Source organism: Tupaia chinensis, unplaced genomic scaffold, assembly GCF_000334495.1.
Source record: "Tupaia chinensis unplaced genomic scaffold, TupChi_1.0 Scaffold000404_1, whole genome shotgun sequence".
Classification (NCBI taxonomy): Eukaryota; Metazoa; Chordata; class Mammalia; order Scandentia; family Tupaiidae; genus Tupaia; species Tupaia belangeri.
The window spans coordinates 1,996,912-2,006,699 of NW_006159906.1; positions in this window are offsets into that span (position 1 = coordinate 1,996,912).

Sequence of the window (9,788 nt, forward strand, 5' to 3'; positions counted from 1 at the left end):
GAGGGCGGGGCGCGGCGCGGGGCAGCCAGGTGCGCGCGGAGTCGGAGCCTTCTCCCGGAAGGCCAGCAGCCTGGGAAGCGTTTTGTTTTGGCGCGGGAGCAGAGCTTTCAACGAATGACCGGCCCCATTGTCCTGAGACGTCAGCAGCGAGGCGGCGTTCCGTGGCGCGCACGCCGCGAGAACTGATGGACTGACTGGGTCGCAGGCGAGGCGTGTGCGGTTCAGGTGAGCTCCGGTCGACGGAGAGCGCCGCGGCTCAGCCCCAAGCTTCCAGCCGTTTACTCGCGACGCAAGCCCTTTAAAAGAATGGACCACCTCGATGAGACCTCTTCCTCCATCACCGTACTGCCGAAGACGGCGGCGGCGTCACCCGCTCCCGACCTGCTGCCCCAGCAGAGCCTCGCCCAGGTAGTTCAGGTCAGCGAAATCCTAGAGCCTCACCTGCAAACACCTGGCCTGACCCAGCTTGTGTGGGATGGGATATGGCTTCTGCAAGGCCAGGAACCTCTTGTTTACAGCCCACACCGCTCAGAGAACTCCCCCAGCTCTCTTGAGACAACTCTCCACAGCAAGGTTAGGGACCAGAAATTTCCACGGGACCGCGTGAATTCATTTGACTTCCATTTCAGTTAAGATGCCCTTTGAGTAGTTTGTTCGTTTTGCATGAGGAGGGGGAGAGTAGGCATCAAGAATAGCCATTACTCCTGCCGAGTGGAGGTGCACCTTGAGGCCGAGTCCGGCCAGGTGCCCACTCCTCTCCTGCCTTCCCTCTGGTCCCACCCACAACTGGCTGGTGTCCTGGAGTCGGCCGCTGACCTGGTTCCTCGAGTGCAGAGCGCAATCACTCAGTAATGAACTGCCTCCCGGAGTGTCCTCAGGTCAGATTACAGAGCGCATTATTGGAAAGCACCTTGTTCGCTCGCAGCTGCTGCACAGTTGTTAGTTCACAGTGCTCCTTCAGATTTACTGGCACCTTTGCCTCCAAATAAGACCGATACGTGCCTGCTCAAACAAATTAAAGTGCTTGTCTCGGATGACACACTTGGCAGGCCCTAGCCACCGGCCATTTAGAGGGCTAACTTCGATATGGAGATACACGTATATCCCTGTACTTACCAGTTCCTACAAGCTGAGAAACCAGAGACCTTCATTTGCATACTTAGTGCTTTAGAGCCAAGCATGTCAGGAACAAGGAGAAATGGGCAGGAGGCATATGCCAAGAAGTCTGCTGGTTGAAACACCTATGTGTTGTGGGAAACACCCCTGGGTTTCTCAGACTCTGCACTGTTAGTCGACATCTTGGGCTCAAGAATTCTTTTTTGAGGGAACTTGTCTCACACATTGTAGGATGTTCAGCAGCACCCCTGGCCTCTATGAACCAGCAAGCCCCTTCCTCTCCCAAAATTTTGACAAGCACAAAATATTGCCAAAGTCAAATTTGTCCTGCGCCCCTGATTTAAATGTTGCCTGTTACCCAGCTTTATAGTAGCAGGCAGGACTGTGGAGCTGGAAGCCACTTGCTGACTGTAGTTTGAGCATCTAGACCTTTCAGCCTGGAAACACACCGGATGCCTGCTTAGGATCCTGGCGGGGTGGAGGGTTGAGGAATCAGGCCCCATGGAGGGTGCTCCTCCAACCAACACAGTGTACATGCTCTACCACAAATTTAAAAGAAGAAAATTTCAGTATACATTCCAGGAACACCACCAGGCCCTGTGTCAAGAAGGGCCACACACCATCTAAGGTGGTGTTCTTTAGCAAGCCAAGGGTCAGAAGTGGACTGTTACATCAACTATGGGTGACTACCAGAAATGTTCAGAATCAATCTAATCAAGTGGGAAAAGAAAATCAGATAAATCTAGATGGACATTCTGCAAAACAACTCTTCCGGTCTTCTCAAAGAAGTCAGTATGGGAAAAACAAAATAGCTAGGGGACCAGCAGATGTGTAATGGTTATATTGCTCAACTCCCTTGTAGTCGACCACAGTTCAGGTCCCAGACCCATGGCTTAAACTTGTGCCAGGAGTGTGTGTGCATGCCCAAGATCCCAAGAGGAGAAGGGATTGTGACATGGCCATCCCCCCTGGGGGGGTGATTTCTCACTTTCTATCTCTTTCAGCAAATACACATCTCCATAGCAAAAATCTCTCTTTAAAAATAAATAAATAAATAAATAAATAAAAACTAAGAAAACACTCCAGATAGTGGAGACCACAACTATGTTCATCTGTGACCTTCAAAACTGGTTTGAAGGAAAAAGCTGTGAAAGAAATAAGAGAAATTATTGGGGGCATTTTTTGTGGACTGCGTATTGAAGAATACCACTGAATCACCATGAAGTCTGTCAGTATGATGATGGTTAATTCTAAGGTTTTTAGAAATAGTTGTTAGGAAATGTGTACTAAGTCATTTAGGGAGCAGTGGTGGCACAGTGGTAAAACACTATGTTCTACAAGACTGATCTATATGGAAAAGTTCTAGGTTCTCATCTGGACACCTTGAGTACACTGGGCATTCACATGCCTGTGATTCAGGGCTGGCTGAAGTTAGGGGTGTATTGAAGCATCAAGACCTGTTGCTATTGGGGCCGGCAAGTGGCGTGGTGGTTAAAGGCGCTGGACTCCCACATGGCCGACCACGATTCAAGTCTCGGACCTGGTGGCTTGCTTTCTCACTTCCTCTCCCTCTCTCTGTCTCTCTCTGATCAAACTGAAAAATAATAATGATATAATAATAAATAAAATAATTCTTAAAAAAAAATGACCTGTTGCTATTCATCTCTGTCTCACTCGCTATGTTGGAAATAAACTTCAAGAATGATAGGGTAGGGATCAGCAGATGGTATAATGGTTATGTCACTGGACATCCACATGGCTGACACACAGTTTGGGTCCTGAACCTGAAGGCTTGAAACTCATGCCAGGCACAAGTGCATGCATGCCCAAAATCCGAGAAGAGAATGGAGGAGTAACAATTGCCACGTGGCCATCTTCCCGTGTGTGGGGGGGTGTGATTTCTCGCTTTCTGTCTATATGCCCTATAGCAAAAATCTCTCTAAAAGAACAAATCAAAAGAATGATAGAATCATTTGAAAACTGACCATCTGGATCCTTTACAAATTAGTAGTTAATATATTTTTGTAAAACCATTCAACCCAACAAAAAGTAGCCAGTATCCACTCTATACCTCAAACACATGGGTAATTCTTTAATTTTTTCTTAATCTCTCAGTGGGTGACCTTGATGGCCTAGTTCCTTGTAAAAGACGATGCTTTTCCCAGTGGCTGCTGAGTCATCCTCAGATTGGTGTGGGGAAGGGGTGTTGTAAATGGCTCTCCCAGGTCACTCCACAGGTTTAGTGCAGAAGTTATTCTTCCAGGGAAAGTAATTGGTTAAAAAAGTAAACCAGGCCAGCCTGTGGCATAGTGAAAGCAGCTGGATCCCACATGACTGGCTACATGGTTCTAGTCACCAGCCCGTACATTGAAAAACACACTGGAACTGGAAGATGGTATAATGGTTACATCACTGGACTCCCATGTAGTTGACTACAGTCTGAGTCCCAGACTCGGCAAGTTAGAACTCATGCTGAGAGTGGCCATCTTCCCTGGGGGGTGATTTGCTTTTTATTTCTCTGGCTAGTCCTGGCACCCTAGAGCAAAAATCTCTTTTAAAAAAAAAGGAAACAAAAAAACACTAGATGTTGTATGCCTGTGTTTGTGTCCGAAGTCCCAAGAGGAGAGTGAAGGAGAAGACTGCAGCATGGCCATCCTCCCCCCCAGGAGTGCTTTCTCACTTTCCCTCTCTGACAAGCACATAAGTATTAGAATTTAAATAAATAAATAAATAAACATGGCCAGACCGGCAGGTGGCATAGTAGTTAAAGACTGGATTCCAGGACCAGCAGTTAGCATATTGGCTATGTTGCTGGACTCTCACGTAGTCGACCGCAGTTCGCATCCCGGACCCGGTGGCTTAAAACTCACGCCGGGCACGTGTGCATGCGTGCACGAGATCCCAAGAGGAGAATGGAGGAGAAGGGATTGCGGCATGACCATCCCCCCTTGGGGGGTGATTTCTCGCTTTCTGTCTCTCTGTCTCTGTCTGGCGAGCGCACACGCCCCATAGTGAAAAAAAAAAAAAAAAACCACGCTGGGCGCGTGTGCTTGTGTGCCCAAGATCCCAAGAGGAGAATGGAGGAGAAGGGATTGCGGCATGGCCATCCCCTCTGCGGGGGTGATTTCTCGCTTTCTGTCTCTCTGTCTCTCTCTATCTGGTGAGCGTACGCGCCCTATGGCAAAAACCTCTCCAAAACAAAAGACAGGATTCCCCACATTGCCAACTGTGGTTTGAGTCCCAAACCTGGTGCTTGCTTTCTTGCTTTCCCTTTTTTTTCTCTCTCTCTGTCTGGTCAAATAAAAATAGTAACAAGTAGAATTAAATAAAGAAATAATTCTTAAAAATAATTAAAATAAACGTGGCCTGGCAGTTGGTGTGCTGATTAAGGCACTAGACTCCCACACAGTCAACCATGGTTTTGTTGCAGAAAACCAGACTCCGAGGAATGGAAACCAGCACAAGGAGAGATTAGGAGAACTGTTTATTATGTCAGAGGGCACGAAAGAGTTAACACTCTGAATCTCCATCCCAACTGGAGGGTTGGATACAGTTTTTTATAGGGGAACTGGGGAAGAGGAGTCTCAGGATGGGAAATGGGCTCAGAACTCACCCTACGCAGCATCAAAGGGAGGAGTCAGAGAAGCAGGAAGTCTAATCTATTCAAGATAGTAATATTTTCAAGGTACTAATCTATTCAAGGTATTAATCTATTTAAGGCACTAATCTATTCACAGTACTAATCTATTCAAGGTTTCAGGTTATCCTGTAGCTCCAGGGAGGGGCAGTAAGTTTGCCAGAGGGAAGAAGTTTCAGGCAGCTATCAGCCCTGAGTTATTCATGAATTCAAGGTCTTTCCATATCAGTTTGAGTCCCAGACCTGGCAGCTTGCTTTCTCACTTTCCCTGTCTGGTGAACACATGTGCCTTATGACAAATTAAAACAAGAGTAATAACAAAATAATTTTTTTATTTTTAAAGCAACAATTAAGTTTCAGTTTGGCGACTTAAAATTTCAGCTTGAACGAATGTTGGGGGCTTGATTCAGGAGCTCAGGCCATATAATAAGCAAGGACATATTTAGTACTTCCCAGGTATTTGAATGGGAGGGGCACAAACAGAGCTCCCCACATGCCTCAGGCATTTGATTTTTTAGGGGTCAGCCCTGGGATATTTGTCTTTTATCCTGGGGTCTGCTGGAGAGAAGGCTACCTTGAGTATTTTGGATGGGGCAGGAGAAATACCAAAAGGGTCAGAGCAGGTCTAGCTGGTCCTAGTGGGGAATTCCTTGGGGTCAGGAAGACTTCCACCTGAAAGGAATGAAGAAAGGGGGCTGCTTAGTCTTACTGCAGATAGCTGACTTGCCCAGAGATAACCGCTGAACAACCCAGACATGAAAGACAGTCTCTTGTAGAACCCTGCCTTAAGAGCACCTTAATTACCCCACTGTAGATCCTTGTCACTTAAAAATGTCTAGCTCCCACCCTTCAGGGACTATCCACATTGATCCCTTTCCTCCCTTTCAGAACCTGAATAAACCATTTTACTGTCTGAGTCTGAATTCTTTCACAGTTCAGAACACAGATCACCCTAACAAAGCAGTGGCCTCCTAAAAATGTTACTTAACAATTCCCACTAAAGAGGGAGGGAGCCAATGACACCACCCCAGAATCTGACCATAGGAGACTTGAATAAGCTACCCCAAATGTGCCTATTTTTTAAAAAAGATTTATTTAAGTTTATTTATTTATTCATTTTTAATTTGACCAGAGAGAGACACATGGAGAAAAAAAAAGTGAGAAAGCAAGCCGCCAGGTCCAGGACTTGAACCATGGTTGGCCATGTGAGAGTGCCTTAACCACCATGCCACCTGTTGGTCCCCAAATATGCCTATTTAAAGGAGAACTTTAAACATTATTTTGGGAGGCACAGCTATGAAAATGGTAGGAGTTGGCCTTTTGTAAGAGATTTCCATCTGTAAAGGAACCTGAATCTCTACAGATGTCACCTGCACTGTATCAGTCTCCTCAGGGAAGCCACCCCTGATTGCCCGCACTTGTTCTTTTTTACTTACATGCTTTTTTATACTGAGGACGAAATTCGGACTACTTTCTCTATCCTAAGATACTTCTGAAAGGATCTGGGGAGCCGGGTCTGTAAACATTGTCTGGCTGTAGGAGGCCACCCGGGCCCAGTGACTGTGGGATATTCTGTACCTCCTATCTCTGACATGGTATTTTTTTGACATTCAGTAAAGCTTTCTTATCTCTGTTTAAGTAAAACACAGGTATTCCTTTGCTGACTCAAAGTCTTTGGGGAACAAAATATTGTGTTTTTTTGATTGGTCTTTTTTTTTTAGTTTTTACCATAGTGAGGCAGGAAAAATCTGGCAAATGGAAGCAACTAAGGGGGCATCTACCCTTATAGGTACATTAAAAAACCTGAATAGGGCAGAAAATTCCCACCCAAGGTAATGTAGGCAAGAGATTAGTGGAGGGGCGTCTAGCTGATTAAGCCACATTTGACAGAGCCAATAAGGTGAATCAGTGGGCCCAGCCACATTTCACAGAGCCAATGAGATGAGAACAAGCAGTGGGTCCAGCCAATGGTCAACTGGCATGATCTAGATTTAAAAATATACATCTTACCGAATGCACCTGCTGGAGCCTTTTGAACCACTCTGTCTCCGTGTGCTCAGGCCAGCTCCTACCTCTCAGGAATGTACTTTCACTTTTACTTGATAAACTACCTTTTCCTTTTGCTATTGGTACGTTTTGTTCAATTCTTCATCCAAACACCAAGAACCTGGATATCACAGAAGCCATCCTGCAACAATATGGCACGTGCCCTCATGGGATAGACAGAAAGAGAGGGAAAGTGAGAAATCACCCCTCAGATAGAAGGCCCCACTGCAATCTCTTCTCCTCCATCTTCTTTTGGGATTTTGGAACTTACCACACCTGTCCAAAGTGTTTTTCAGGCTGCTGGGTCCAGGACTCAAAACTGTAGTTGGCCATGTGGGATCCAGTGCCTTAACCTCTATGCTACCCTGACACTTGTGTTTTTAATGAATTATCAACCTATGAATTTATTTATTTATTTTTTTTTTTTGAGAGGTTTTTTTCTATAGGGTGCATGTGCTGGCCAGAAAGACAGAGAGAGACAGAGAGACAGAAAGCGAAAAATCACGGCCTAGGGGGGTTTGCCACTCTGCAATCCCTTCTCTTCCATTCACCTCTCAGGATCTTGGGCACACACGCACACACACCTTCAGACTATGAATTTCTAAACCCACATATAACACATGGCCCTGCTTCCAGATGTCCCACATTTTGGGACCAGGCCAGTGTAAGAACTTATGCTGGGACTAGTAGGTGGCATGGTAGTTAAGGTACTTGATTCTCACATGGCCAACCAAGGTTCAAAACCTGAGCCTGGCAGCTTGCTTTCTCACTTTCTGTCTCTCTCCCTCTCTCTCTCTTGTGAGCATGTATGTCCTATAGCAAATTTTAAAAAATAATATTAATAAAATATATTTTTTTAAAGTTGCCCATTTGCGACTTTGTGTCTCCTGCTTTCAGAACACTTTGGTTTTTTTCAGGCCTCATCACTCAATTTCATGTTTAGCATGAACTGTTTCCATCATTTTCTACAGAGCCATGGTTATTTCGATCAACAATAAATGATTTTCTTTGGTAATCCTAGCAGTATTTGTTGTGTATCCTCTGTTCTTCCTTCCACCCCATTATAAAGTTCGGAAGGCCGAGACAAGATCTGTTTTTATCATCTATGTTCCTGCCAGAGCACAGAAAAGGTTCAACAACCGCCACAAATGCGAATAGTAGGCCATGAAGACTTATTAGTACAGAGCTCGTGAACGTCCTCATATATAACAGCACATCGGGGAAGTCTGCACTCAAGTGAGCACACGCTGTGTGGCGTCCCCTTTCCCGCGTGGCTGAGCTCGGGCCATCGGTGCTTAGCAAGACCATGGCTTTAACTCTAGAAGAGCTACAGAAAGATCTGAAAGGAGTAAAGTGTTACTGGAAAAGGCCACTAGAAAAACAGTATATGATGCCCTTACAGCTGAAAAACCCAATCTGAGACAGAAATCAAGAACAAGATGTAACAGAAATCACAGGAAAACAAAAACAAAACAAAACAAAACAAAACAAAATCCCCTGACAAATGAAAAGCCAGCTGCTGCAGTTGCTCCCATTACTGTAGGTGATACACAGTGAAAATCAGTCATTATGCATGGGGTCAGTCAGACAAGTTTGTGAAAATCTACATGACCTTATCTGAAGTTCATCAAGTTCCTACTCAAAACGTGCAGGTGCATTCCCCACAAAGCTCATTTGATCTTTTGGTAAAGAACCTAAATGGCAAGAGTTACTCCATGATTGTAAACAATCTTTTCTTTCTTTCTTCCTTTCTTTCTTTCTTTCTTTCTTTCTTTCTTTCTTTCTTTCTTTCTTTCTTTCTTTCTTTCTTTCTTTTCTTTTTTTGGAGAGGTTTTCGCTATAAGGTGCATATGCTCGCCAGCCAGAGAGAGACAGAGAGTTAGAAAGCAAGAAATCACCCCCCAGGGGGGATGGCCACGCCGCAATCCCTTCTCCTCCATTCTCCTCTCGGGATCTTGGGCACACACACACACGCACCCGGCATGAGTTTAAGTCACCGTGTCCGGGACTCAAACCATGGTCGACTACATGGGAGTCCAGCGACATAGCCATTACACTAACTACTGCTCCCATGAACAATCTTTTGAAACCCATCTCTGTTGAAGGCAGTTCAAAAAAAATTAAAACAATACATTTCTTATGTAGAAAGAAGGCAGAAATCACATGATGGGACTACCCAACTCAGTTTGAAAAAGAGTGCAAAGAGAAAGAAAAGCCTACATATGACACTGAGACAGATCTCAGCAATGGACTGATGAATGTTCTAAAGAAAAAGAATGGGGACATGGTATTAGACGTTAAGATGCGGGACTCCCACATGGAGGAGAAGGGATTGAGGTGTGGGCACTTTTCCCTCTCATTGTCTCTCTCCAGTGAGTACATGAGCCCTATGGCAAAAAACTAAAAAAACAAAAACAAAAACAAAAACAAAAAAAAAAAGAGAGAGAGAGAAAAGAATGGAGACAAAAGGTTACACAGCAGTAAAATGTGAACTCTTGGAACCAGCACATAGCATGGTGGCTAAGGTGCTGGACTCGCACATGGCCAACTACTGTTCAAGTCCTGGACCTGGTAGCTTGTTTTCTTGCTTTCTTCCTCTTTCTCTTGTGCCCTGTAGCAAATCAAAATAATAATAATAATAATAATTAAAAATTAAATAATTTTTTTAAAAAGTGACTCTACACAGCTGACTCACATGGGAAGGTTCCCAGTTCACATCTGGAGATCACTTTGAGTACACTGGGCACAGTGCACCCAGGATCAGGGCTGGCCAAGACCAGGGGTGAAACATGTCCATCAAGAACCTATTGGGGGTGGGAACCAGCAGTTAGAGTAATGGCTATGTGGCTGGACTCCCACGTAGTCGACCACGGTTTGCGTCCCAGACCCGGTGGCTTAAAACTCACACCGGGCGCGTGTGCGTGCGTGCCCAAGATCCCGAGAAGAGAATGGAGAAGGGATTGCGGCGTGACCATCCCCCCTGGGGGGT